Source organism: Ranitomeya imitator, chromosome 1 (genome assembly GCF_032444005.1).
Source record: "Ranitomeya imitator isolate aRanImi1 chromosome 1, aRanImi1.pri, whole genome shotgun sequence".
NCBI classification, from domain to species: Eukaryota; Metazoa; Chordata; class Amphibia; order Anura; family Dendrobatidae; genus Ranitomeya; species Ranitomeya imitator.
Genome location: NC_091282.1, coordinates 535,770,152 through 535,796,936, shown reverse-complemented (window position 1 = coordinate 535,796,936; position 26,785 = coordinate 535,770,152). Strand labels below are relative to the sequence as shown.

At 42.1% G+C, this 26,785-nt stretch overlaps 1 protein-coding gene across 1 annotated transcript in view; it reads right to left on the bottom strand.

Moving 5' to 3' along the window:
• Window positions 1-26,785, bottom strand: part of TRIM14 (tripartite motif containing 14) — a 100,084-nt gene that overhangs the window by 31,135 nt on the left and 42,164 nt on the right. The window lies entirely within an intron of this gene.

The following is a 26,785-nucleotide window of genomic DNA, read 5'->3' as shown; positions in this document are numbered from 1 at the left end:
ATTGTTTTTTTTTTACTATTTACATAAAAAAAATGTATTTATTGGAACAATATTTTTTTTTCTTTACTTAGGAATTACCGTATATTTTTTTAACACATGTAAATATATATATTTTTTTAACTTTTTTACTTTGTCCCAGGGTGGGACATGGTTGTATAGTGTCAGATCGCTGATCTGACACTTTGCAAAGCACTGTGTCAGATCAGCGATTTGACAGGCAGTGCTGCAGGCTTGCCAGCGCCTGCTCTTAGCAGGCGCTTGCAAGCCACCTCCCTGCAGGACCTGGAAGGAGCCCAGTGGCCATCTTGGATGCGGGACCTGCAGGGAGGAGATGCTCGGAACAACACGATCACATCGCGTTGTTCCGAGGGTCTCAGGGAAGCAGGCAGGGAACCCCCTCCCTGCATGGTGCTTCCCTATGCTGCCGAAACGCTTTGATTATGTTTGATCGCAGTGTTCCAGGGGTTAATGTGCCGGGAGCGGTCCGTGACCACTCCTGGCACATAGTGCCGGGAGTCAGCTGTAATAATCAGCTGACACCCGGCGGCGATCGGCCACGCTCCCCCCGTGAGCGCGGCTGATCGCCCATGACGTACTATCCTGTCCCTGGGAATGAAGTCCCAGGTCACCTCGAAGGGATAGTACGTCATATGGCAGAAAGGGGTTAATCATGATTCAGTATCTGTGGGATCTGATGATCATAGGAACTCTCTTAAATTGCAGAATCGTATTAAAAATCTCTTGTACAGAAGAACGAAAACTTGGTGGAATAGGGCGTTTTTAGATAATTATGTTAAAAAGGATTATATAACCAGAGGACTACGAGTTCAAGTGTTTCCCTCTTTCCCCATAGATGATTCTGATTTTATTGATAAATGGGAGGCAGCTGCACATTATTATAGTTATTCCATAACGACAAGGTTCAGGAATTATCCGCATAGAAGATGGGACTGTGGCACCCCAGGAGTTGGGGTACCACAGTAGTGCTGTCTTCCTCACGGGGAGGATAGTGCTATGTATGGAGACAGGTGAGGTTTCCTTTGGTAGGTTTACACACACAACACCTTCCACTTCCAGGCCAGGAGGGGGAGCTCCAAGCCCTGTTTTAGGGCAGCTTGCCTGAATAAAAATCCTGGTTTGGAGGCGGAGACAGTTCAGTTTGTTACAGAAGTCTGTGTGCAAGGACAGACAGGAGTGGAGCACAGAGGAAAGTGAAAGCTCCAAGAGGCCACAAGCAGGCCTCTGAAGAGTATCAGCTCAAGAATCCGGGTACCGGGAGCCCGAGGCTTTTGTGGATTATAAAACACAGAGCAGAACCGGAGGGTATTGTTCTACAAGGACTTTGCCCATAATTACCTGTGGCACAGCAGCACCTAAGAGCCTGGAGTCACCGAGAACAGACCCCAGTTCACACGGCCCGAGCTGCCTGCCATACAGGTACCTGTCCTAGGGCAGCAGAACGATTAAAGACCTTGAGACACTTAGTGGCAGCAGGGACTTAGAGACAGAAAGCACAGAGTGATAGGCTCCCACCTGACTTACCCAGGGGAACTTGCTTGTCTCTGGACTGCCCGGACTTCTCTGCCTGCCCTGTGGTCTGGTGCCCTGGACTGTGGAAGCTGAAGTCTTCAGTAAAGGTAAAGAGACTGCAACCTTGTGTCATCGTTCTTCTCTGCACCTCTCACCATATCGCTATCTACAAACCAGGAGCCCTGGGGATATACTTCACCTGTGGGAAGATATACCATCTAGCTGCCATAACATCACCCCAGCGGACCCCTAAAGCAGCGTCGGTCATCCTGACCGAATACCACAAGTGGCGTCACGAACATAAACTCTATCCCTTTAAAGACCTTTCCCTTTTACATGGGCGCCCTGGGCCACGGACCGGGTCGCAGCCACCGTGACATCCCCCTATGAAGTACCAGACCCGGTACCGAGTAACCCCTGGCCTGTGGGGCGACTCAGGACCATAAGCCTTCTGGCAATAATACTAACAAGAAACATAAACCTAATTCTGGGGCAGATCCAAATTCAACTCTAAAGGTAATTAACCTCTCGAATCAATCCTTTTCAGATTCAGAATTAACACTTTTTTCTAGGGGTTTACCATTTTCACCATCTATGCGTTTTGATTCTTTTCTAGCCATCAAAGATCTGAACATTTTTGCAAGGACTTCAATTTTTTAAAAATGGTTTCATAGTGAGGAAGTACTGATAATGTTTCCTCTCCCTGAAGAACAAGTGGCTTTACAAATTTTGGAAGAATTGGATGCTGAGAATGATTCTACCACTCTGGGTAAGGTTCCACCATGTTTGCGACAGAAGTCTCAAAAATTTCCCCCTTTGTCTATGTGCCCCAATATAGACATCTTTGTAAAATTAGTTTCTTCTGATTTGGAGAAGATACCCTTGAAAAAAATTTTTATGATAATTTATCAATTATGGAACATACAGCACTCAAAACTCTGCAAAAGAAAAAAGATATTCTATATAAACCTGACGACAAAGGCGGGAATGTTGTCATATGGCCCTGTAAATTATTTGAGACGGAGACCTTCCGCCTGTTACATGATCGATCTTGCTATAAAAAGCTTACATTCAATCCATTAATATCTTTCAGAACTGAACTATCTAAAATTTTGCAGACAGCAAGAGACATGAATTTAATCAATATGGAAATTTTTGACATTCTAACCATTAAGGAACCAGCAATACCAACCCTTATTTATTACCCAAGATCCAAAAGAATGCCACCATACCACCAGGTAGGCTCATTATTTCTGGGAATGGCGGGTTAACTGAAAATATTTGTCAGTATATTGATTCACACTTGAAACCTTTGGTGGAGACAATTCCTTCATATCTCTGTGATACTTCAGATCTGTTGCAAAAGATTGATTCTCTTCACATTGAGAATGACATTGAGGATTATTTAGTCTAGAAAAAAGACGACTGAGGGGCGATCTAATAACCATGTATAAGTATATTAGGGGACAATACAAATCTCGCTGAGGATCTGTTTATACCAAGGAAGGTGACGGGCACAAGGGGGCATTCTTTGTGTCTGGAGGAGAGAAGGTTTTTCCACCAACATAGAAGAGGATTCTTTACTGTTAGGGCAGTGAGAATCTGGAATTGCTTGCCTGAGGAGGTGGTGATGGCGAACTCAGTCGAGGGGTTCAAGAGAGGCCTGGATGTCTTCCTGGAGCAGAACAATATTGTATCATACAATTAGGTTCTGTAGAAGGACGTAGATCTGGGGATTTATTATGATGGAATATAGGCTGAACTGGATGGACAAATGTCTTTTTTCGGCCTTACTAACTATGTTACTATGTTACTATGTTACATAATTCTTGTGTCATGTGATGTTGAAACATTGTACATGAACATTAAACATAAAGATGGCCTATGTGCAGTTAGATTCTTCCTTGGCATGTCAAATCTTTTGCCTGATGAATCTAAACTTATTCTTCAACTTTTGGAATTTGTGCTCACAATTTTTTTTACATTTAAGGGGTCCTTCTACCTGCAGCTCCAGGGTACAGCCATGGGTGCTGCCTGCACGCCGTCCTATGCTAATCTGTTCCTGGGGCTGTGGGAGAGGGACCTCTTCTCATCTGACTCTTTTTTGGATCGGGTCCCTTTTTAGACCCGATTCATCGATGATATTTTTTCATTTGGCGTAGTAATGAAAATGATCTCAAATCCTTCATTTCTGAGTTGAACAAAAATCATCTAAACATCCATTTGACATTGTTATGATTTTCAGAGGATAAACTTCCTGGACGTTTTGACGAGACGACCAGGGCATGTTGCAATCAGCTCTATATAGGAAAGACACAGCTGTCAATTCCATTCTTCACGCTTCTTCATCTCATCCATACCATATCATCAAATCCATCCCTATTGGACAGTTTATACGATTATGTCGACTTTGTCTTCGGATGAGGACTTTGAAATTCATTCTACTGAGATGTGTGAAAGATTTTTGGACCGAGGTTACAGCCATCGTAGCATTAAGAGGGCCAAAAATTCAAAATCGACAGAACCTTATCTATTCTCCAAAGATCAATAAATCCAGCAATAAGGTAAGATTCACAACACAATTCCATTCAGTGTCAAAGGATGCGGGATGTTTTAGTACAACATTGGCCAATTCTTTTGGCGGATTCAAACCTTGAGACAATATCTTCTGGACAAACCTCGAGTCACAGTCCGACGATCTTGTAATTTAAGAGACCATTTGGTCAAATCTCATTAAGTGTCCCAAACTTAACCTACTATTTTTGGCAGTACTAATCCCCGTCCAAAATGGGGCTGCTCTCCTTGTGGCAAATGTTTAGCCTGTGATAATATTGATTCTGCAACTAATTTTAAATCATCTGATAATAAATCATAATATAACTCAAATGATAACGTGTTCTACGAAAGCTGTGGTTTACCACGCTACTTTGTCCGTGCTTAAAAATCTACGTAGGCCATACCACTCGCCCGTTTTAAGGTAAGAGTCCGCGAACATGTTAAAAACATTTTGGCAGCGTCCAATGATGACAGTATAGAACACCTTAAACCAATTCCCAAGCACTTTAAGATGCATCATGCATGTGACCCTACTGGCTTGCGCTTTATTGGCATCAATTGCATTCATTCGGAATTTCGTGGTGGCAACATCAGTAGACTGTTGGCTCAGAAAGAATGTAAATGAATCTGGACTCTACGAACCCTGCAACCCCTTGGTTTAAATGAGACGCTTAATTATATCCCTTTTCTATGATCCTCAGATCCACACATATACATTTTAATTGTATGTGTCTTTTTGTGTATTCATTTATTCCTGAAAATTGATATGTTTTTATTCTTTACTATGTTTTAATGATATTCTTCTCTCTTTTCCACTCAAGATTTTCCTTCCTCTTTTGATGTATCCATCTGAATTTGGGTTCTGTGCCTTCATCAGGATCATCACCCATGTCGCTGTTTATCATATGCATCGCTCATTATTTTTCCCTGTTTATTTATTTTCACTTACTTTCACTCATTATTTTAGTCTTAATTCATTCATTCTTATATATCACCAGCATTTAATTGTAAATATATTTGTTTATTATTAATACATCATTTCCCATCTCAAGTCATTCACACATTTTTTTTTATCTTCATTCACTTCATATGAAATGTATATGTTATATAAGAGTTTGTATATACATAATTTCCATTCATTTTGTATATTTTCATGGTATATTTTAATCATCATTGTATATGTACAGTATATATTCATATATATATATTTTTCAATGTATATATTTTTCTCACTTGCAGTGTCACTTTAATGTATGTCACCTAGTGTGTATTTACATTTCACATATCCTTTTGGCAAACACTGTCACTTTAATGTATACCACTTAATGTACAAATTATACGTTATGTCCACTTATCATGGGCATTGTAATTAGTGCATGGTCACTAATTCTAATTGTGGCTACTATAGTCATGTCACTTTCTATTCCGCATACGCCAATCAATACTGGCTTTTCACACAAGTCTTTTTTAATACCCTCTTTCATTGGCTACATACGAGTATATATAGAGGTCATTTCGACACTTTAGAAACTCCCCCCAGAAGAAGGTTCATTCAGCCGAAACATATGTAGGGATACTTTGGCACCACAGCAGGTCATAGGTAATTACTTTACTTCACTGGCACTTTCCTGTCTCTGTTTTGTGACTATTCACTTGACTGATTTACACTTTTTTGATGCTTTTTCACCTTCAGTAATTATTTCAGTCACATTAAGTTAGCAGGAATTTTTTCATTTCAATTCCTTCTGCTAAAACCTTGTAACCTTGCTGTTGGCGTCATCTTGTGGCTAACTCTGGTATATATATTTTTACCGTCATGTTTTTAGTATTTATCTTAATTAACTTCAATAAAAATATTCTTTTAATACATTCCATTTGTAATTTGATTTATTTACAACTTTTTTTTATATATATGATTGCTTCAAAAACAATGCGGGTAAGCCAGTGTCTAAAAAGATGTCGTTTCACATACCCTAACGTTTTTATGAAATCAATGATTAGTCTACATACAGACTAATAGAGTACAATTCATCATCTGCATTTTTTTAAGGCAATTTATTTATTTTTTTGCTATGAGGTGTTAGTAGCAGCGCCAAATTCATCAAAATGGTGCACGTGATTCATGAATTTGGTGAAAAGTGAAAAATGGGCTTCTTCCTACCTTGATCTTTTTTTTGCGACTTATGGTGTCAAAATTCGCCAAAATTGTGGCATACTGAAAAATATACCGGGGGAAGCTGCGAGGTAAGAAAATCAGGTTGAAGGTGGTCCAGTCTTTATTGGGTAAGCTTAATTTAGCTTTCTAAATTGTGCCAATGGGCCGGGTGTTTTCCAGGTGGTTATTAGCGGCCATGTCAATGAAGTTTGCCCGTCATCATTTTGTTCACATTACTCAGGAGATCTAGATTGATTTGGTGTTTTAGGATTCTTTTTTAAGATCAAAGTTCCAACTGTAATATAACGGAGCAATAGTCATTGGGATGCGTGTCAATGAATTATTCCATACAATTTCAATGAAAATGATTTTCAGTAATCCTATCTGTACACATCAAAATACAATGCATGGTAAAATGGTAGTATTTGCAGTTTTGTCCATTTGTTTCTCTTGGTAAGCAACTTTGGTCAACCAGGTACAGTGGGGAAAATAAGTAATTGATACACCACCGATTGTACAAGAATGGAGAGGTCTGTAATTTTTATCGTAGGCACACTTCAATTGTGAGAGACAGAATCTAAAAATAAAAGACAGAAAATCACATTGTATGATTTTTCACCCGGCCTGCAGGGACGCGATCTTTCCATGACGCATATGCTGCGTCATGGGTCGGAATGGCACCGACTTTCATGACGCAGCGTATGCGTCAAAGGTCGGGAAGGGGTTAAAGGAATCAATGGTCTCACTTTGTGGATGGATAATGTGGTGTCCGATGGTTATTTGCAGCTTTACACGGATGCAGCGGGCTCTGTTGGTTTTCAGGGGCACTGGTGTGCGAGGCGTTGGCTGGTGTCATGGCAGGCAGGTTTAGTGAGGAACTTGGCACTGTTGAAAATATTCCCAATTGTAATGGCTTTGAGCTTTGGGAGTCGGAAGGTATTGGAAAAAGGTGGGTTTCAATTGTGACAATCTGTCAGTGGTTTACGTAATTTATTCGCTATTGGAAAAATCTTCTCCAGTAGTAGCTTATCTGCATATCATTTGATTTAGCAATGTTTGGAGTGGAATGTGTGTGTAATAGCTTGACATGTTCCAGGTATACCCAATGATGTGGCTGATGCATTGTCCCATTTTCAGTTTGACAGGTTTGGAGATTTAATACCCTGTAGAGACCATGGGGTCATTATCACACACTTTGGACAAAATGGGGTGAGATTTGTGTTAATGCATACAGTATGTGAATTCTGCTGATACAGATAGTCTGTTTTTAATATTAACCTTTTTGGGGCAGGATTTTATGTCTGGGATATCAGTGTCAGTGGTGTCGCAGAGATTAGCAGAATTGGCATTTTTGTTCAAATTGGAAGGTGCAAAGGATGTAAAAAAGGAATTATTGGTGAGCCAGGCGCTGAAGGGGTTTTTTTTTGGAAAGGATTAATAAGTTGTGATAGAAGGAGGCCGGTTTCCTTTGAACAGTTGGGTAGGTTGCTGTGTTGTGTGAATTCGGTTTGTCATTCTAAATATAAGGTGTTTTTGTTTTCAGCAGCTTTTGTTTTGTCTTTTTACAGCGCATTTCATATTAGTGAATTGGTTAGCCATTCAGAGTCCGTTGAAGAGAGTTTACAGTTAGGTGATGTCTGCTTAGTAAACAACAGGGTGGAATGTTATTATGGCAATCTAAGACGGATCACTGTGGCAGAGGCAAGCTGGTGGTTTTGTATGCAATTCCGGGTCATGAGGCTTGACCTGTTGAGGTGGTAAAGCGCTTTGTGGAAATCTGGGGTGGTTTTCCAGGCTCATTCTTGGGGCATGGTTCCTCACTTTCAAAGTATCAATTCATTGCGGTTTTTAAGCAATGTTTGTCAAGTATGGGTAAGAGGCCAGAGGAACATGGGTCACATTCTTTTTGAATTGGAGCAGCGACAGAGGCTTCACGTTGGGGTTTGGAAGAAGAGATTTTTCACTGTATTATATTCTATGGGGGGCTGCATTATACCCTATGAGGGGGCAACATTATATTCTATGGGGGATGCAATATATCCTAAAAGGGGGCTACATTATACCTTATGAGGGGGCTACATTATACGTTATAGACTATGGGGGGCTACATTATATCCTATGAGGGGGCTACATTACATTCTATGGGGGGGCTGCATTATACTCCGAGGGTCTACATTATATTCCATAGGGAGCTGCATGATACTATATGAGGGGATCTGAATAACACCCTCTGAGAGGGCTACATTATATGATAAGGGGGCTGCATTATACTCCATGGGGGGCTGCATTATACCCTATGAGGAGCTGAATTCTATTCTATGGAAGGTGCTGCTTTATACTATATTACGGGGGCTGCATTATATTCTATGGTGAGGGCTACATTATACCCTATGAGGGAGCTGCATTATACCCTAAGAGGGAGTTGCATTATACTCTATGAGAGGGCTACATTATACTCTATGGGGGGGCTGCATTATACACTATGAAGGGGCTGCATTATACTCTTTGTGGGGGCTACATTATTTTCTATGAGGAGAGTTACATTATAATCTGTGAGGGGGCTACCCCACCCCCTGCTATATAATTAAGACATGTACTACCTTAAATTACACCCTGATATTAGCGTGTTTTACAGCACAATTGGTGGTTTTGTATTATGCAGCTACATAGTGGGCCACAAGAATGATTTTCTCTGGTGGGCCCAAGGTGCTCCAGTCCAACGCTGCCCAGTGACCTTGAGTCATCTGAAGGTAAAGTAATCAAGTGCATTTACATGACGGGCAATATGCTTATTCCTGGTCCCATTAAGTTGGTGGGAGCGACTAAGGGTAAAGTAATCAAGTGCATTAACATGAAGGGCAATATACCTATTCATTGACCCTGTGGAGCGGCTAAGGGTAAATGTCATCAAGTGAACTACAAACTTGGGACAATAAATGTCTAATATGGATGCCTTGAGTAGGTGGAGAGTGACTATGGGTAAATGTCACCAAAGTACCTGAAAAACTATTGAAAATGGAGTGGCAGGGTTATTAACAATGCTTTAGTAGACTTTTTCTGCTATAGGTTTATTTCAATCACTATGTTCAAATATTATGAAAGTTATTTAACCCCTTAGTGACCGAGCCAATTTTGACCTTAATGGCAAGCCAATTTTTACAATTCTGACTACTATCACTTTATGAGGTTATAGCTCTGGAACACTTCAACGGATTGCACTGTTTCTGATACAGTTTTTTTGTGACATATTGTACTTCATGTGACACCATCCTAAAAACTGCACTCCTCTAGGTGCGCAAAACTACATTCAAGACGTTTATTAACCCTTCAGGTGCCTCACGAGAACTAAAGCAACGTGGAAGGAAAAAAATTAACATTTAACTTTTTTACTTTTTTCACAAAAAATGTACTTTAGACCTAAACTTTTTATTTTCACGAAGGTATCAGGAGAAAATGGACCACAACAAAATTTGTTGTGCAAATTCTCCTGAGTATTCTGATACCTCGTATGTTTTGGAAAGCCACTGTTTGGGTGCATGGCAGTGCTCAGAAGGGAGCACCGTTTAACTTTTTAAATGTAAAATTGGCTGGAATTGATGTCGCGTTTCGAGACCTCCTGATGTTCCCAAACATTGGAAATCCCACAATTCTAACTCCAACCCTATCACAACCCTAATCCCAACCCCAACCCTAACCACAAACCTAACCCCAATCCTAACCCCAAAACGACCCCAACACCACAACCGTTACCTCAAAACAACCGTAACCCTAACTCACCCCTTACCCCAACACAACCTTAACCCCATCCCTAACCATAGGCCCAACTCTAACCCTAGCCCCAACCCTAACCCTAAATGCAAAGAATGGAAAAAAATAAATATTTGATTATTTTGACCTAACTAAGGGGATGACAAAGGAGGGTTTGCTTTACTGTTTTTTTTATTTTGATCACTGTAAATAGTCCATCACAGTGATCAAAATGAACCAATAGGAAAAATCTCCTATTGTTGCCAGGTACCGGCCGGCAGTTCTCGGCGGGCGCACTGCTCATGCGCCCGCCATTTTCTTCCTGGAAGATAACGCAGAGTGCAAACGCAGATTGCAGGAGGGACGAATCAGGAGGGTCTGGGGAAAGTCGTTAAGGGGTTAATGGTCGTTGATAATGTTGATGTTATATTGTGTATAGCATTTTAAGTATTCTCTCTTTATAATATCTTTCCCTTTATATATACTCAGCACTTTTCGGGTAGTAGTAAGTGGGTTTAAGAAATTATTACTGCACACCACAGCTACTGTACATAATGGTGGTTTCTAGAACCAAAAACCGGGAATTGGTGAATTATTAGAGCAGGCTACCTACCATACATGCACTATGATAGTTTTTTGAGGCATGACAGATGTCATTATACAGGTATTCAGACTATGGCTACTCCTTTATTATGGTTTACTTTCCACATTCCCCTTTATGGGATCCTCATTGCAGAATGTTTAGTGTCTGTTATTTCGCTTTATCGATCACAATTTGATAGAGTTGCATTTTTTTTTAATCTGTCATAGTTCTGAAATTTTGTTACTTGTATGCACAGTCTTTCTAGTCTTTCTATAGCATGTAGAACTGGTTGATGGCTTTATTAGGCTACTTTCACACTAGCGTTTTTTTGAATACATCGCAATGCGTCGTTTAGGGGAAAAAACGCATCCTGCAAAGTTGTTTGCAGGATGCGTTTTTGCCCCAAAGAGTAACATTACCGACGCATTGTGACGTATTGTCACACGTCGCAACCGTCGCGCGACGATTGCGCCGTGTTGTGGCGGACCGCCGGGAGCAAAAAACGTTAAATGTAACGTTTTTTGCTGCCGACGGACCGCTTTTTCCTACCGCGCAAGCGTGGCCGGAATTCCGCCCCCACCTCCCCGCACCTCCCAATGGGGCAGCGGATGCGCCGGAGAAATGCATCCGCTGCACCCGTTGTGCGGCACATCAAACGCTAGCGTCGGAATCTCGGCCCGACGCAATGCGACGGGCCGAATCTGACGCTAGTGTGAAAGTAGCCTTAGGCACGGTTGATGGCAGTCGAGTACATTTAAGGTGTCAAATGGCCTCTTTGGTGGTGGTTTAGGAGAGAGGTGGAAGTTGCAGACAAGTTAAGGTGGACTCATTTTAACTAAAAGAGTATGGTGAACAGGCTCGGCTTTGGTGGCCAGCCTCAAGGGCGATGTAATGGTGACGTCAATCAGGGGCGAGCATGGTGGTTAAGCACAGAAGTGATGATAATAGGGTCATTGGTGCCCTGAAAGTTTACTGGCTAAGCTTGAATGGCAAGCCAGTGTGTGCCACCCCTTTATGGCTGTCTGTCCTAGTGCTGTATGTCAGACAGCTGGGGGTATCACAGTACTTTTGAATCTCAATGTACTAGAATTTCACCTGACTTATACTGTGATTGTTTTAATCCTGTGATTTAAATAAAGTTGTGTCCATTTTGACAACCAAAATGATGTGTTTTTAAGTATTTATTTCAGTTTCAAGGTTTACTGTAGTTATGGTTGTATTAAGATGGAGCGGGGTCTGTCTCATATCCAAAAGTCATGGCATCACAGGGTGGTGATGGAAACTGGTGCATGTGAGTACTAGTGTGCATTCCATTTAAGGTGAACCTGTCAGCAGGATTGTGCATAGCAACCTACAGACAGTGTCAGGTTGTCGTTGTTATACTGATTAAAGTGATACCTTGTTTGTTGAAATCCATCTTGTGGTTGTTGTTCAATCTTTATTTTTAATTTATTAGTTAATGATATGCTCGTGCTCTGGGGCAGCCTGTGGTGGGGGGTCTTCATGTGGTCCTCTGATTAGGTATTCATCTGTATGGCTTATGACAGGTCATTGATCCCTCAGTGACTTGCCCCCTAGTTTACATACTGTATATGTTATAGTGTGAAAAAAAATTACATTTATCATGAGGCACCGGCGTATGCACTGTAGCATGATCGCATCTATAATATCCATATTTTAATTTTATTTAGTGATAAAAATTGCTTGATAAAAAATGTCTTCCTCAAAATGGTGCGGTAGCATAAGTCGGAACGTGATAGATGCTACTGCGCAGGCACCACCACTGGCACCATTTTATTAGAGGAAAAAAAAATTCTCTCCACCAAGATGACACTGGCACCTGCATGATAAATGTTTTTTTTTTTCTTCAAACCATAAAGGTACCGTCACACTAGACGATATCGTTAGCGATCCGTGACGTTGCAGCGTCCTGGCTAGCGATATCGTCCAGTGTGACAGGCAGCAGCGATCAGGCCCCTGCTGTGATATCGCTGGTCGGGGCAGAAAGTCCAGCACTTTGTTTCGTCGCTGGCTCTCCCGCAGACATCGCTGAATCGGCGTGTGTGACGCCGATTCAGCGATGTCTTCGCTGGTAACCAGGGTAAACATCGGGTTACTAAGCGCAGGGCCGCGCTTAGTAACCCAATGTTTACCCTGGTTACCATCGTTAAAGTAAAAAAAACAACCACTACATACTTACCTACCGCTGTCTGTCCCCGGCGCTGTGCTTCTCTGCTCTGGCTGTGAGCGCCGGGCAGCCGGAAAGCACAGCGGTGACGTCACCGCTCTGCTTTCCGGCCGCTGTGCTCACAGCCAGTACAGAGAGGCAGAGCGCCGGGGACAGACAGCGGTAGGTAAGTATGTAGTGGTTGTTTTTTTTACTTTAACGATGGTAACCAGGGTAAACATCGGGTTGCTAAGCACGGCCCTGCGCTTAGTAACCCGATGTTTACCCTGGTTACCGGCATATTTGGTCGCTGGAGAGCGGTCTGTGTGACAGCTCTCCAGCGACCAAACAGCGACGCTGCAGCGATCCGGATCGTTGTCGGTATCGCTGCAGCGTCGCTTAGTGTGACGGTACCTTAACATATACAGTATGTAAAATAGGGGGCAGGTCAGTGAGGGATCATTGACCTGTCAGAAGCCATACACATGAATAGCTAATCAGAGCACCACATGGAGACCCCCCACAGGCCGCCCTGAGCACGAGCAGATCATTAACTCAAAACCGAAAATAAAGATTAAACAACAACCACAAGAAGGATATCATCTCCCCAGGTATCATTGTAATCAGTATAACGGCACCGACCTGACAGTAGGTTACTGTGCACAATACTGCAGACAGGTTCCCTTTAACCCTCCGTCAGGGGCAACTGATCTGACAGGCGCAGCTCACTTAGATTCATTTCTCTATTTTCATTGTTTTGTCTGGGAAACACCATCCTCCCAGTACCTTCATAACTTTAACCCCTTAGTGACAGAGCCAATTTGGTACTTAATGACCGAGCCAATTTTTGCAATTCTGACCACTGTCACTTTATGAGGTTATAACTCTGGAACGCTTCAACGGATCCCGCTGATTCTGAGATTGTTTTTTCGTGACATATTGTACTTCATGATAGTGGTAACATTTCTTCGATATTACTTGCGATTATTTATGAAAAAAACGGAAATATGGCGAAAATTTTTAAAATTTTGCAATTTTCAAACTTTGTATTGTTATGCCCTTAAATCAGAGAGATATGTCACGAAAAATAGTTAATAAATAACATTTCCCACATGTCTACTTTACATCAGCACAATTTTGGAAACAAAATTTTTTTTTGCTAGGGAGTTATAAGGGTTAAAAGTTGACCAGCAATTTCTCATTTTTACAACACCATTTTTTTTTAGGGACCACATCACATTTGAAGTCATTTTGAGGGGTCTATATGATAGAAAATAATGAAGTGTGACACCATTCTAAAAACTACACCCCTCAAGGTTCTCAAAACCACATTCAAGAAGTTTATTAACCCTTTACGTGCTTCACAGGAACTGAAACAATGTGGAAGGAAAAAATGAACATTTAACTTTTTTTTGCAAACATCTTAATTCAGAACCATTTTTTTTATTTTCACAAGTGTAAAAACAGAAATGTAACCATAAATTTTGTTATGCAATTTCTCCTGAATACGCCAATACCCCATATGTGGGGGTAAACCACTGTTAGGGCGCACCGCAGAACTTAGAATTGAAGGAGCGCCGTTTGACTTTTTCAATGCAGAATTGGCTGGAATTGAGATCGGACGCCATGTCACGTTTAGAGAGCCCCTGATGTGCCTAAACAGTGGAAACCCCCCACAAGTGACACCATTTTGGAAACTAGACCCCTTAAGGAACTTATCTAGATGTGTGGCGAGCACTTTGAACCCCCAAGTGCTTCACAGAAGTTTATAACGTAGAGCCGTGAAAATAAAAAAATCGCTTTTGTTTACACAAAAATGATCTTTTTGCCCACAAATTCTTATTTTCACAAGGGTAACAGGAGAAATTAGACCACAAAAGTTGTTGTGCGATTTCTCCTGAATACGTCGATACCCCATATGTGAGGGTAAACCACTGTTTGGGCGCACCGCAGAGCTTGGAAGTGAAGGAGCGCCGTTTTACTTTTTCAATGTAGAATTGGCTGGAATTGAGATTGGACGCCATGTCGCGTTTGGAGAGCCCCTGATGTGCCTAAATAGTGGAAACCCCCCACAAGTGACACCATTTTGGAAACTAGACCCCTAAAGGAACTTATCTAGATGTGTGGCGAGCACTTTGAACCCCCATGTGCTTCACAGAAGTTTATAACGTAGAGCCGTGAAAAAAAAAAAATCGCATTTTTTCTACAAAAATGATCTTTTTGCCCACAAATTTTTATTTTCACAAGGGTAACAGGAGAAATTAGACCACAAAAGTTGTTGTGCAATTTCTCCTGAGTACGCTGATACCCAATATGTGGGGGTAAACCACTGTTAGGGCGCACCGCAGAGCTTGGAAGAGAAGGAGTGCCGTTTTACTTTTTCAATGTAGAATTGGCTGGAATTGAGATCGGACGCCATGTCGCGTTTGGAGAGCCCCTGATGTGCCTAAACAGTAGAAATCCCCCACAAGTGACCCCATTTTGGAAACTAGACCCCCCATGGAACTTATCTAGATGTGTGGTGAGAACCTTGAATGCCCAAGTGCTTCACAGAAGTTTATAATGCAGAGCCGTGAAAATAAAAAATATTTTTTTTTTCCACAAAAAAGATATTGTAGCCCCCAAGTTTTTATTTTTACAAGGGTAACAAGAGAAATTGGACCCCAAAAGTTGTTGTCCAATTTGTCTTGAGTATGCTGGTACCCCATATGTGGGGGTAAACCACTGTTTGGGCGCACGGCAGAGCTCGGAAGGAAGGAGCGCCGTTTTGGAATGCAGACTTTGATAGAATGGTCTGCGGGTATTATGTTGCATTTGCAGAGCCCCTGATGTACCTAATCAGTAGAAACCCTCCACAAGTGACCCCATTTTGGAAACTAGACCCCCCAAGGAACTTATCTAGATGTGTGGTGAGAACTTTGAATGCCCAAGTGCTTCACAGAAGTTTAGAATGCAGAGTCGTGAAAATAAAAAATATTTTTTTTTTCCCAAAAAAGATTTTGTAGCCCCCAAGTTTTTATTTTCACAAGGGTAACAGGAGAAATTGGACTGCAATAGTTGTTGTCCAATTTATCCCGAGTACGCTGATGTGCCATATGTGGGGGTAAACCACTGTTTGGGCGCACGGCAGAGCTCGGAAGGGAAGGAGCGCCTTTTTGGAATGCAGACTTTGATAGAATGGTCTGTGGGCATTATGTTGCGATTGCAGAGCCCCTGATATACCTAAACTGTAGTAACCCCCCACAAGTGACCCCATTTTGGAAACTAGACCCCCCAAGGAACTTATCTAGATGTGTGGTGAGAACTTTGAATGCCCAAGTGCTTCACAGAAGTTTAGAATGCAGAGTCGTGAAAATAAAAAATATTTTTTTTTTCACAAAAAAGATTTTGTAGCCCCCAAGTTTTTATTTTCACAAGAGTAACAAGAGAAATTGGACCCCAGAAGTTGTTGTCCAATTTATCCCGAGTACGCTGATGCCCCATATGTGGGGGTAACCCACTGTTTGGGCGCACGGCAGAGCTCAGAAGGGAGGGAGCACCATTTGACTTTTTGAGCGCAAAATTGGCTGTCGTGTTTGGAGACCCCCTGATGTACCTAAACAGTGGAAACCCCCCAATTCTAGCTCCAACCCCTAACCCTAATCCCAACCTGATCCATAATCCTAATCACTAACCCTAACCATAATCACAACCCTTACCCCAAAACAACCCTAATGTCAACCCTAACCATAACCCTAATCAAAACCCTAAATCCAACACACCCCTAATCCTAATCTCAACCCTAACCTCAAACCTAACCCTAATCCCAATACACCCCTAATCACAACCCTAACCTTAACCCTAATCCCAAACTTAACCCTAATCCCAAGCGTAACCCTAATGCCAACCCTAACCCTAATACCAACCCTAATCCAAACCCTAAACCTAATCCCAGCTCTAACCCTAACTTTAGCCCCAACCCTAGCCCTAACTTTAGCCCCAACCCTAACCCTAGCCCTAAGGCTACTTTCACACTTGCGTTGTTTGGCATTCCGTCGCAATCCGTCGTTTTGGACAAGAAACGGATCCTGCAAATGTGCCCGCAGGATGCGTTTTTTGCCCATAGTATTGCCGACGGATCGTGACGGATGGCCACACGTCGCGTCCGTCGTGCACTGGATCAGTTGTGTTTTGGCGGAGCGTCGGCACAAAAAAACGTTCAATGAAACGTTTTTTTGTACGTCGCATCCGCCATTTCTGACCGCGCATGCGTGGCCGTAACTCCGCCCCCTCCTCCCCAGGACATAGATTGGGCAGCGGATGCGTTGAAAAACTACAGCTGCTGCCCACGTTGTGCACAATTTTCACAACGTGCGTCGGTATGTCGGGCCGACGCATTGCGACGGCCCCGTACCGACGTAAGTGTGAAAGAAGCCTAACCCTAAATTTAGCCCCAACCCTAACCCTAAATTTAGCCCCAACCCTAACCCTAAATTTAGCCCCAATCCTACCCCTAACCTAACCCTACCCCTAACCTAACCCTACCCCTAACCTAACCCTAGCCGTAACCCTACCCCTAACCCTAACCTAACCCTACCCCTAACCTAACCCTAGCCGTAACCCTACCCCTAACCTAACCCTAGCCCTACCCCTACCCCTAACCCTACCCCTAACCCTACCCCTAACCTAACCCTAGCCCTAACCCTAACCCTACCCCTAACCTAACCCTAGCCGTAACCCTACCCCTACCCTAACCCTACCCCTAACCCTACCCCTAACCCTAACCCTACCCCTAACCTAACCCTAGCCCTAACCCTACCCCTACCCCTACCCCTAACCTAACCCTAGCCCTAACCCTAACCTAACCCTACCCCTAACCTAACCCTAGCCGTAACCCTACCCCTACCCTAACCCTACCCCTAACCCTAACCCTACCCCTAACCCTAACCCTACCCCTAACCCTACCCCTAACCTAACCCTAGCCCTAACCCTACCCCTACCCCTAACCCTACCCCTAACCCTAACCCTACCCCTAACCCTAACCCTAATTTTAGCCCTAACCGCTGTTCTCCTGCCGGCCGGCAGATGGAGACAGATGGCGGGCGCACTGGGCATGCGTCCGCCATGTTCTTCTGCCGGCGGCCAGGAGGAGCAGCAAGAGGATCCAGGGACCTAGGTGAGTATGATAGGGTCCCCGAATCCCCCTATTTTTCTGTCCTCTGATGTGCGATCACATCGGAGGACAGAGAATTACACTTTACTTTTTTTTTTTTTTTTTTTTTTTTTTGCGGTCGCCGGTAAACAGTTAATTACCGGCGATCGCAAAACAGGGGTCGCTAAAACCGACCCCCGATCATGCTCTTTGGGGTCTCGGCTACCCCAGGCAGCCGAGACCCCAAAGATTCTCCCGGTGCCGGCCGGCAGGCGCACTGCGCATGCGCCCGCCATTTTGAAGATGGCGGCGCCCACCGGGAGACACGAGGAGCATCGGGGGAGCTAGGTGAGTATTGGGGGGCCACCTGGGACCCCTTTTCTCTGTCCTCCGATGTGCGATCACATCGGAGGACAGAGAAATTAAAAAGAGATCGCTTTTTTTTTTTTTGCGATCGCCGGTAAACGGTTAATTACCGGCGATCGCAAATGCGGGGAGGGTTAAAAAACCCCCGAATCATGTTCTCTGGGGTCTCGGCTACCCTCGGCAGCCGAGAGCCCGGAGAAAATCGGCCTGTGGGGGGCGCTATACACTTTTTCCACAGCGCCGTTAATTAACGGCGCTGTGGTTTAAGTACCCTTAGCGGCCGCCGTTAAAAGGCGTATCGGCGGTCGCTAAGGGGTTAAAGGCTGTGTGAAACCTGAGAAGCCTCTTGTGCTGCAGAGTTGCAGGAGATCAGATATGAGTGATTTGGCTTCTCAGGCTCATTGCCCCTGAATGCGTCACACCTTTGACGATTAGAATTTGCTGTTCTTATTCATCCCAATTATTTTTTTAGCTTGTTTTATGAATAGCTAGTGCTAAATTTGTGGATTTGTCATAGAAGGTTTTGTTAGAAATAAGAGTGTGCTTCTCAGGCACATTGCGCTCTAAGGCTGTGTGCACACGTTGTGTTTTTTTTGCGGTTTTTTCACGGTTTTTCCCGATAAAAACGCTATAAAACCGCAAAAAAAACGCATACAATAAGCATCCCATCATTTAGAATGAATTCCGCATGTTTTGTGCACATGATGCGTTTTTTTCCGCAAAAAAAACGCATCGCGGTAAAAAACGCAGCATGTTCATTAATTTTGCGTTTTTTTTTTTTCGGATTTCCCACTACAAAATGCATTGGGAAGTGTCCGGAAAAAAACGCGGCAAAAACGCGGCAAAACCGCGGCAAAAACGCATGCGGTTTTCTTGTGGATTTCTTGCAGAAAATGTCCGGTTTTTCACAGGAATTTTCTGCATGAATTCCTGAACGTGTGCACATAGCCTAAGGCTATGAAAAAAACGCATCATGTGCACAAAACATGTGGAATTCATTCTAAATGATGGGATGCTTATTGTATGTGGTTTTTTTGCGGTTTTATAGCGTTTTTATCAGGAAAAACCGCGTAAAAAAACACGAAAAAACCGCAACGTGTGCACACAGCCTAACACATATTCTCTCTCTTGCTTCTGCTTGTCTTATGAAATGGCGAGGAGAATATTTGACTTGTCCAATGCCCTTCATGTTGAGCAAGTGCAAAATATACTGCTTGATGATGAGACAGACCCCTTACAGCTAGAAGATTTAGAGGAAGAAGGTGACATTGATTCAGAAGATGATGTGGAAGAATGTCCAGATGTGTCTGATACAGATCAAGATGGAGAGAGTGAGGAGGATGCTCAAGACATAGAAACATATTACTTTTCTGGTTATTAAACATTTTTTTTTTACACCTGATTATGTGTATTCTCATTTATTACATTCCTATTAAGGTAACTGATCACTTTTAGAGCATTGACATTTTTAAAAAAGGAAAATATAGCCAATTTTCTAGCCTGTGCCGGACAGGCGCAATGCCCCTAAACTCGTTATAAAACATATTGCCCCTGATGGAGAGTTAAATACCACTGTCAGAGATTTTAAGGCCGGCGTCACACACAGCGTAAAACAATACGGTCCGTATATTACGGCCGTAATACGCTGAAAAGTCCCCAAAATAGTGGTCCGTAGCTCCTCCGTAGGCAGGGTGTGTCAGCGTTTTTTGCGCATGGCATCCTCCGTATGTAATCCGTATGGCAGCCGTAATGCGTGTTTTTATCGCAGGCTTGCAAAACCGACATACGGCTATACAAGGGATCCATGTGTTAAAAAAAAAAAAAAACATATATACTGTCTCTCTCTCTCTCTCTCTATATATATATATATATATATGTCAGGGAGACACATATATGTATATATATTATTACTTCATACAGCGCGAGATAGCAGAAAGCCGGTAATTCAATTGCCGGCTTTTGCTTTCTCCTTCCTAAAACCCGACATGATATGAGACATGGTTTACATACAGTAAACCATCTCATATCACCATTTTTTTTGCATATTCCACACTACTAATGTTAGTAGTGTGTATATGCAAAATTTGGCCGTTCTAGCTAGTAAAATAAGGGGTTAAATGGCGGAAAAAATTGGCGTGGGCTCCCGCACAATTTTCTCCGCCAGAGTAGTAAAGCCAGTGACTGAGGGCAGATACTAATAGCCTGGAGAGGGTCCATGGTTATTGGCCCCCCCTGGCTAAAAACATCTGCCCCCAGCCACCCCAGAAAAGGCACATCGGAAGATGCGCCTATTCTGTCACTTGGCCACTCTCTTCCCATTCCCGTGTAGCGGTGGGATATGGGGTAATGAAGGGTTAATGCCACCTTGCTATTGTAAGGTGACATTAAGCCAAATTAATAATGGAGAGGCGTCAATTATGACACCTATCCATTATTAATCCAATACTAGTAAAGGGTTAAAAAAAAAACACACACATTATTAAAAATTAATTTATTGAAAAAATCACAAAGGCTGTTGTATTAATTTATTCTACTCTCAATCCACTCACTGAAGACCCTCGATCTGTAAATAAAAAAAAAAAATAAACCAACAATATACTTACCTTCCGAGGATCTGGCACGTCCAACGATGTAGATCCATCTGAAGGGGTTAAAATATTTTGCAGACACGAGCTCCGCTAATGCAGGATGCTCATTTCTGCAAAACCCCGGCGAATGAAGCTAAATATAGGTCAATGATCTATATTTAGCTTCATTTGCGGTGAGGCGCCCTCTGCTGGTTGTCCTCATATGAACTCGAGCAATGGAGCTTTCTAGGAAAGTTCCCACGATCTAGGAACAGCCAGCAGAGGGCGCCTCACCGCAAATGAAGCTAAATATAGATTATTGACCTATATTTAGCTTCATTCTCTGGGGTTTTGCAGAAATGAGCATCCTGCATTAGCGGAGCTCGTGTCTGCAAAATATTTTAACCCCTTCAGATGGATCTACATCGTTGGACGTGCCAGATCCTCGGAAGGTAAGTATATTGTTGGTTTATTATTTTTTTTTATTTACAGATCGAGGGTCTTCAGTGAGTGGATTGAGAGTAGAATAAATTAATACAACAGCCTTTGTGATTTTTTCAATAAATTAATTTTTAATAATGTGTGTGTTTTTTTTTTACCCTTTACTAGTATTGGATTAATAATGGATAGGTGTCATAATTGACGCCTCTCCATTATTAATTTGGCTTAATGTCACCTTACAATAGCAAGGTGGCATTAACCCTTCATTACCCCATATCCCACCGCTACACAGGAATGGAAAGAGAGTGGCCAAGTGCCAGAATAGGCGCATCTTCCAGATGTGCATTTTCTGGGGTGGCTGGGGGCAGGTGTTTTTAGCCAGGTGGGGGGGGGCAATAACCGTGGACCCTCTCCAGGCTATTAATATCTGCCCTCAGTCACTGGCTTTACTACTCTGGCGGAGAAAATTGTGCGGGAGCCCACGCCAATTTTTTCCGCCATTTAACCCCTTAATTTACTAGCTAGAATGGCCAAATTTTGCACATACACACTATTAACATTAGTAGTGTGGAATATGCAAAAAAAATGGTGATATGAGATGGTTTACTGTATGTAAACCAGGTCTCATATCATGTCAGGTTTTAGGAAGGAGAAAGCAAAAGCCGGTAATTGAATTACCGGCTTTAAAGCGGTCTAGCGCTGGAAGAAATATTAATATATATATACATTTATGTGTCTCACTGACATATATATATATATATTTTCTATGTGTACACATTTATTATACCTATTCTACTGTAAGCTGTCAGTGTGATTTTACTGTACACCGCAATGAATTACCGGCTTTTCTCGCTAACACCGCTGCGTATTTCTCGCAAGTCACACTGCTGGTCCGTGTGTAATCCGTATTTTTGGGGCTTCCATAGACTTTCATTGACGTTTTATTTGCGCAATACGGTGACAAACGCAGCATGCTGCGATTTTCTACGGCCGTAGAAAGCCGTATAATACTGATCAGTAAAATACGGCAGATAGGAGCAGGGGCATAGAGAATAATTGTGCCGTATTTTTTGCGAGTTTTACGGACGTAGTTTCTGCGCTCTTACATCCGTAAAACTCGCAAGTGTGACGCCGGCCTAAGAATTCGCAACTGAAACAGGATAAAACATTTGGAATCGCTAAACTCTGTCCACAAAAAAAAAAAAAATAGCGAGCACATATAAAATATACTGGAAAAATGTGTAAATAGAATAAAGTACTGGATGCTAACAAAAAAAAGATGCAAAACATACAAAACTAGACAAAAAAAATACAAAAAGGCATCAATGAATTTGGGCGTACGTAGTTTGTGATGGGAAAACTTTGTAGTAGGAATAGTTGAAACTGAGTAAAAATTCCTCTTCATGAATCAGGAGGGCAGGACAGATGAGTAGTGTGCATTTGTGTGTGCACCTAGTCATAAATCCTACTCTAGTCTAATACCATTCGTATTATCCATCTCTTTGATTTGTCATCAATTTTCCTCCTGTGGCCATGTCCAGTGAAGTTGGCTACAGTCCCATGGATCTTAAATTTCAGAATAATATGTGCAACTGCAGTCACAGGAACATCAAGCTGCCCACACTGGGCGTGCGCTAGCGATGTGCCGTCATTTCAGTGACGGACCCGAGACACGGGCTGCAGTGTTTCCGGGTCCGTCACTGCTAGTGCAGATGGAGCTAGCAGAAGCTCCATCTGCGCTAGCGCTGTGCAAGCGCCGGCACTTGCATAAGTGCAGTCCGTTTAACGGATATGTTGAATGGACTGCACTAATGTAGTGTGAACCTAGCCTAATTAGTGGGCACACCTTGATTTAACATGTCCCTTTTGTCACAATATGTTCAGGGGTACCATCATTTCTGTCCAGGCCTATTTCATGAGTTGTTTTTTTTTTAATTCTATGGAAGTAATGTTGAAAAACAATGTCTGACTTTCATTTGTTCATTGTCATAGATTTGTATTTATCATTACGTTTGTCAGATACAAGTTATTACTGTGACCATTGTGGATTTTTCTGTCATTAAAAGAGGGGTGCCAACAATTTTGACCACGTGTGTATATCTATTGCAGTATTATTATTGTGGCTTTGTACTGTCTACTATGCGCTGTACCATGGTAATTAATTTAAAGGGTTGGCAACAGTACCTTCAGTTTATTTTACCAAATGTGTTGGAACATGATTGGTTGACCACCTCTGGGGATTTTTTTTTACTTAAACACACGTATTTTCGTCAAAAATCATTCATGCATTTGGGTTTCATTAGTCATTTTGCATGGTTATGCTTTTACAGGTTGTTGTTTTCCCGCACATTCAACCTCGATTTGGTCTACAGCCATAGATCAGCTGAGAGCAGCTCAAAAAAGACAGATAATAAAAGTTAGTAACTCTCCCATTAGCCAATGTGTTTCCCAAACTCCAATCCTCACGGCTCCAACAAGTCATACTTTCAGGATTTCCATAGTGTTGCACAGGTAAGAGAACTGATGCCTTGATGACTCTTCCATCACCTGTGTAATACTAAGGAAATCCTGAAAACAATACATGTCGGGGGACGGAAGGACTGAAGTGGGAAGCACTGCATTAGACAGTAAGAACAAGCTCACTGATGGATTCTCAGTTAACCTATTCTGCAGCCAGTGAATGTGCTACACAAATCCAATGGAAAATCACTGCACATGGGAAAGCTGTTTTGCAATTGGAGACTAATGATGGACAGGTCTAGTCACTTGTCCATCATCATTTGCCATTTTGCGAGTAGGAGAGCTGTGCAGTCTGTGAGAAAGGATTTGATGCCAACAGGAGGAGAAGCTGTGATCCTTTTGTTGAAGAAAAGTGGCCAACCTCTTTTTATTTTAAAAAGTAATAGTCATCCATTGACTGAAATGCTGGACTGGTGAGTCCAGGCCTAGTGTGTGAAATTTGCTTTGCAGGCGACGTGAAGGGGTTGGCTTTAGTACCTGTGTGTTAGGGCTTGTGCCCCTGAAATTTTATGACCCTGATAACACCCCTAGACATTAATGATCTTCTGATTATCCATGACGGATTTATGCCACTTTAGCTCTACCTTGTGGCTATTTGTTTTTTGCACCAGTGGCTTAGCGTTTCCCATGCTCAGCAAGGCAACTATTTTGCGTCCCCTGGGTATATTCCATTTGTTCAGTATTGAATGCCATTCTGGGCCTGTTGGAGAACATTAATCAGGAAAACAATTTTGGACTTTTGCTTCATGGTGATTTTTGTCTTCCTCTCGATGCAAAGTGCATATGATATTCAGCTTAACTGAGGTACTTTTTCATCCTTAAAACTATGCTATGCTATAACTTTATGCTACCATAAGATGTATTCAGAGCAACTGACTTATTATAGTTTTCTCCAGACAGCAATCCTCTTTACAGTGCCATGAAAAAGGTTTCATACCCCATGAACTTTTCCACATTTTTTCATGGTACACCCATAAACTTAAATGTATTTTATTGGGATTTTCTGTGATATACAATATAAAAGTGCAATTCTCCAATTGTTTTTTTTATTTTTTTTACTTACAGCATTCATTTTCCAGTAAAAATTTCCTGGCAATATGATTCTCCGGGGCAGTATGATTACAAAGATATCAAACATGCATATTTTTTGTTTTATTTAAGGTAGAGAAAAATTTAGAATTGAAGGTTCTGTGTGTGCACTGATTACAATACGGATTCTGCATAGATTACACTTTGCTCCCTTAGAATCATTTTCTCTGATGGGCTCAAGGAACCCCAGTCGGAGTTAATTACAATGGTACAATGGTCTGATCAAAATTATAAATTCTCTAAAAGAGCCCTTACACGCAGATAAAAATAAAATACTCCAATCATGATAGCAAAGGATTTTTACAATAATTTAAAGGGGTTGTCCGACACCAAATAGTTATATCTAACTATCTTATTTAAAAAACGAATTACCGTACTTTTGTAATTTACATTTATTTATTCCTTACTATTCCTTCTCTATGCCAACGTCCTGTTATAATTTTTTTTCACTTCCGGTAACGTTCTGTTTATGTCTCCCAGCATGCACTCGGGAGTCTCAAACGGAATGTTGTTAAAGTTCTGGGACTGCAGCCAGTCTCCCCTGATGCTTCTAGTGCCCAGAAACAGAACATCATCAGATAGCTGACCCTGCAGTGGGTGGGACTTCATCAATGATTTCTGTTTCAGCATGTGACAGAACCCAGACCTCAGTAGAACAGACCAGCCCTTGAAACAAACATCACTGATGATGATGTCTCATTTCAAGGTGGTAAAAGAAGCAAGGGCAGTGACTGCAGCCCCAGCTCCTTGATGATGATCTTGACACTCTAGTGCATGCTGGGAGATTCAAATTGAATGTCATCGGAAATGATAAAAAATGATGTAACCATAAATTGGCGTAGAGAGAAAATGGTAGGTAAATTTCAAATTATGCAAATTCCAAAGTGATGATTTTTTTAAACAATTAGACATTGACTATTAGGTTGCATGCAACCCATTTAATGCATATACAGTGGTCTTGACAAAAAACATAAGATAAATTAGAGAAAAATGTGTCCAATATGGCCCCTATATTACATGCAGACAATGAATCAAAAATGTTCTTTGCTGAGATACCCTAAAGAGGAAAGGGTGTGGGAACCCTACATAAAAGTAGACAGGACACACAAGGCTACACCTAAGTTTGTTTCAAAGATTTTCCCAAAGAGGTTTTGACCCTTTTCAAATAAGCATGACATACTTATACAGTGGTCCCAAGGACTATCATATGCCCATGTTCACAGACTATTCAGAACTTAATGAAATTTGAGATGGCCAGTGGCAACCTGCTTTTGTTTGTGAATACTTCATTTGATGAATGGTAATGATTACAGTTTACGCCCCATGCGCCATTTATACCCTTTCCGACAAGCCTACAACCTGCAGTAACCACCGATCGACCAAACCGCTGCACGACCAGCTCTGCCCTCGCCTATTTTATCCTCACCCATCCCTTGCACATTGTGAGCCCTTGCGGCCAGGTCCTCTCTCCTCCTGTACCAGTCGTGACTTGCATTGTTTAAGATTATTGTACTTGTTTTTATTATGTAGACCCCTCCTCACATGTAAAGCGCCGTGGAATAACTGGCGCTATAGCAATAAATATAATAATAATAATAATGCTGGAGTCTTCTGGAGTACTAGAGTTCTAGTTAAAAAAAAGTTTTTGACGCTCTAACCATCAGTCTGGCAGTTTGCTCCTGTACATTTCGGAAAACTCGTATAGGATTTTCCATTTAATTTTAGAACTATAGTTTGTGATTATGTGCATGGTAAAGCTCCATGTGAATGCCCCGTGACCTGCTCACTGCTGCCATGTTTCTGCTACCATTCAGAAAGTGTGAGAAACCTCACAGAAGAGGACCAGTATACATTGGATAAGGAAATAAGGAGACAAAAAATCCATGGCATAAAAATCTAAAATCTACTCTAGATCAGGGATGGTCTTCTCAAA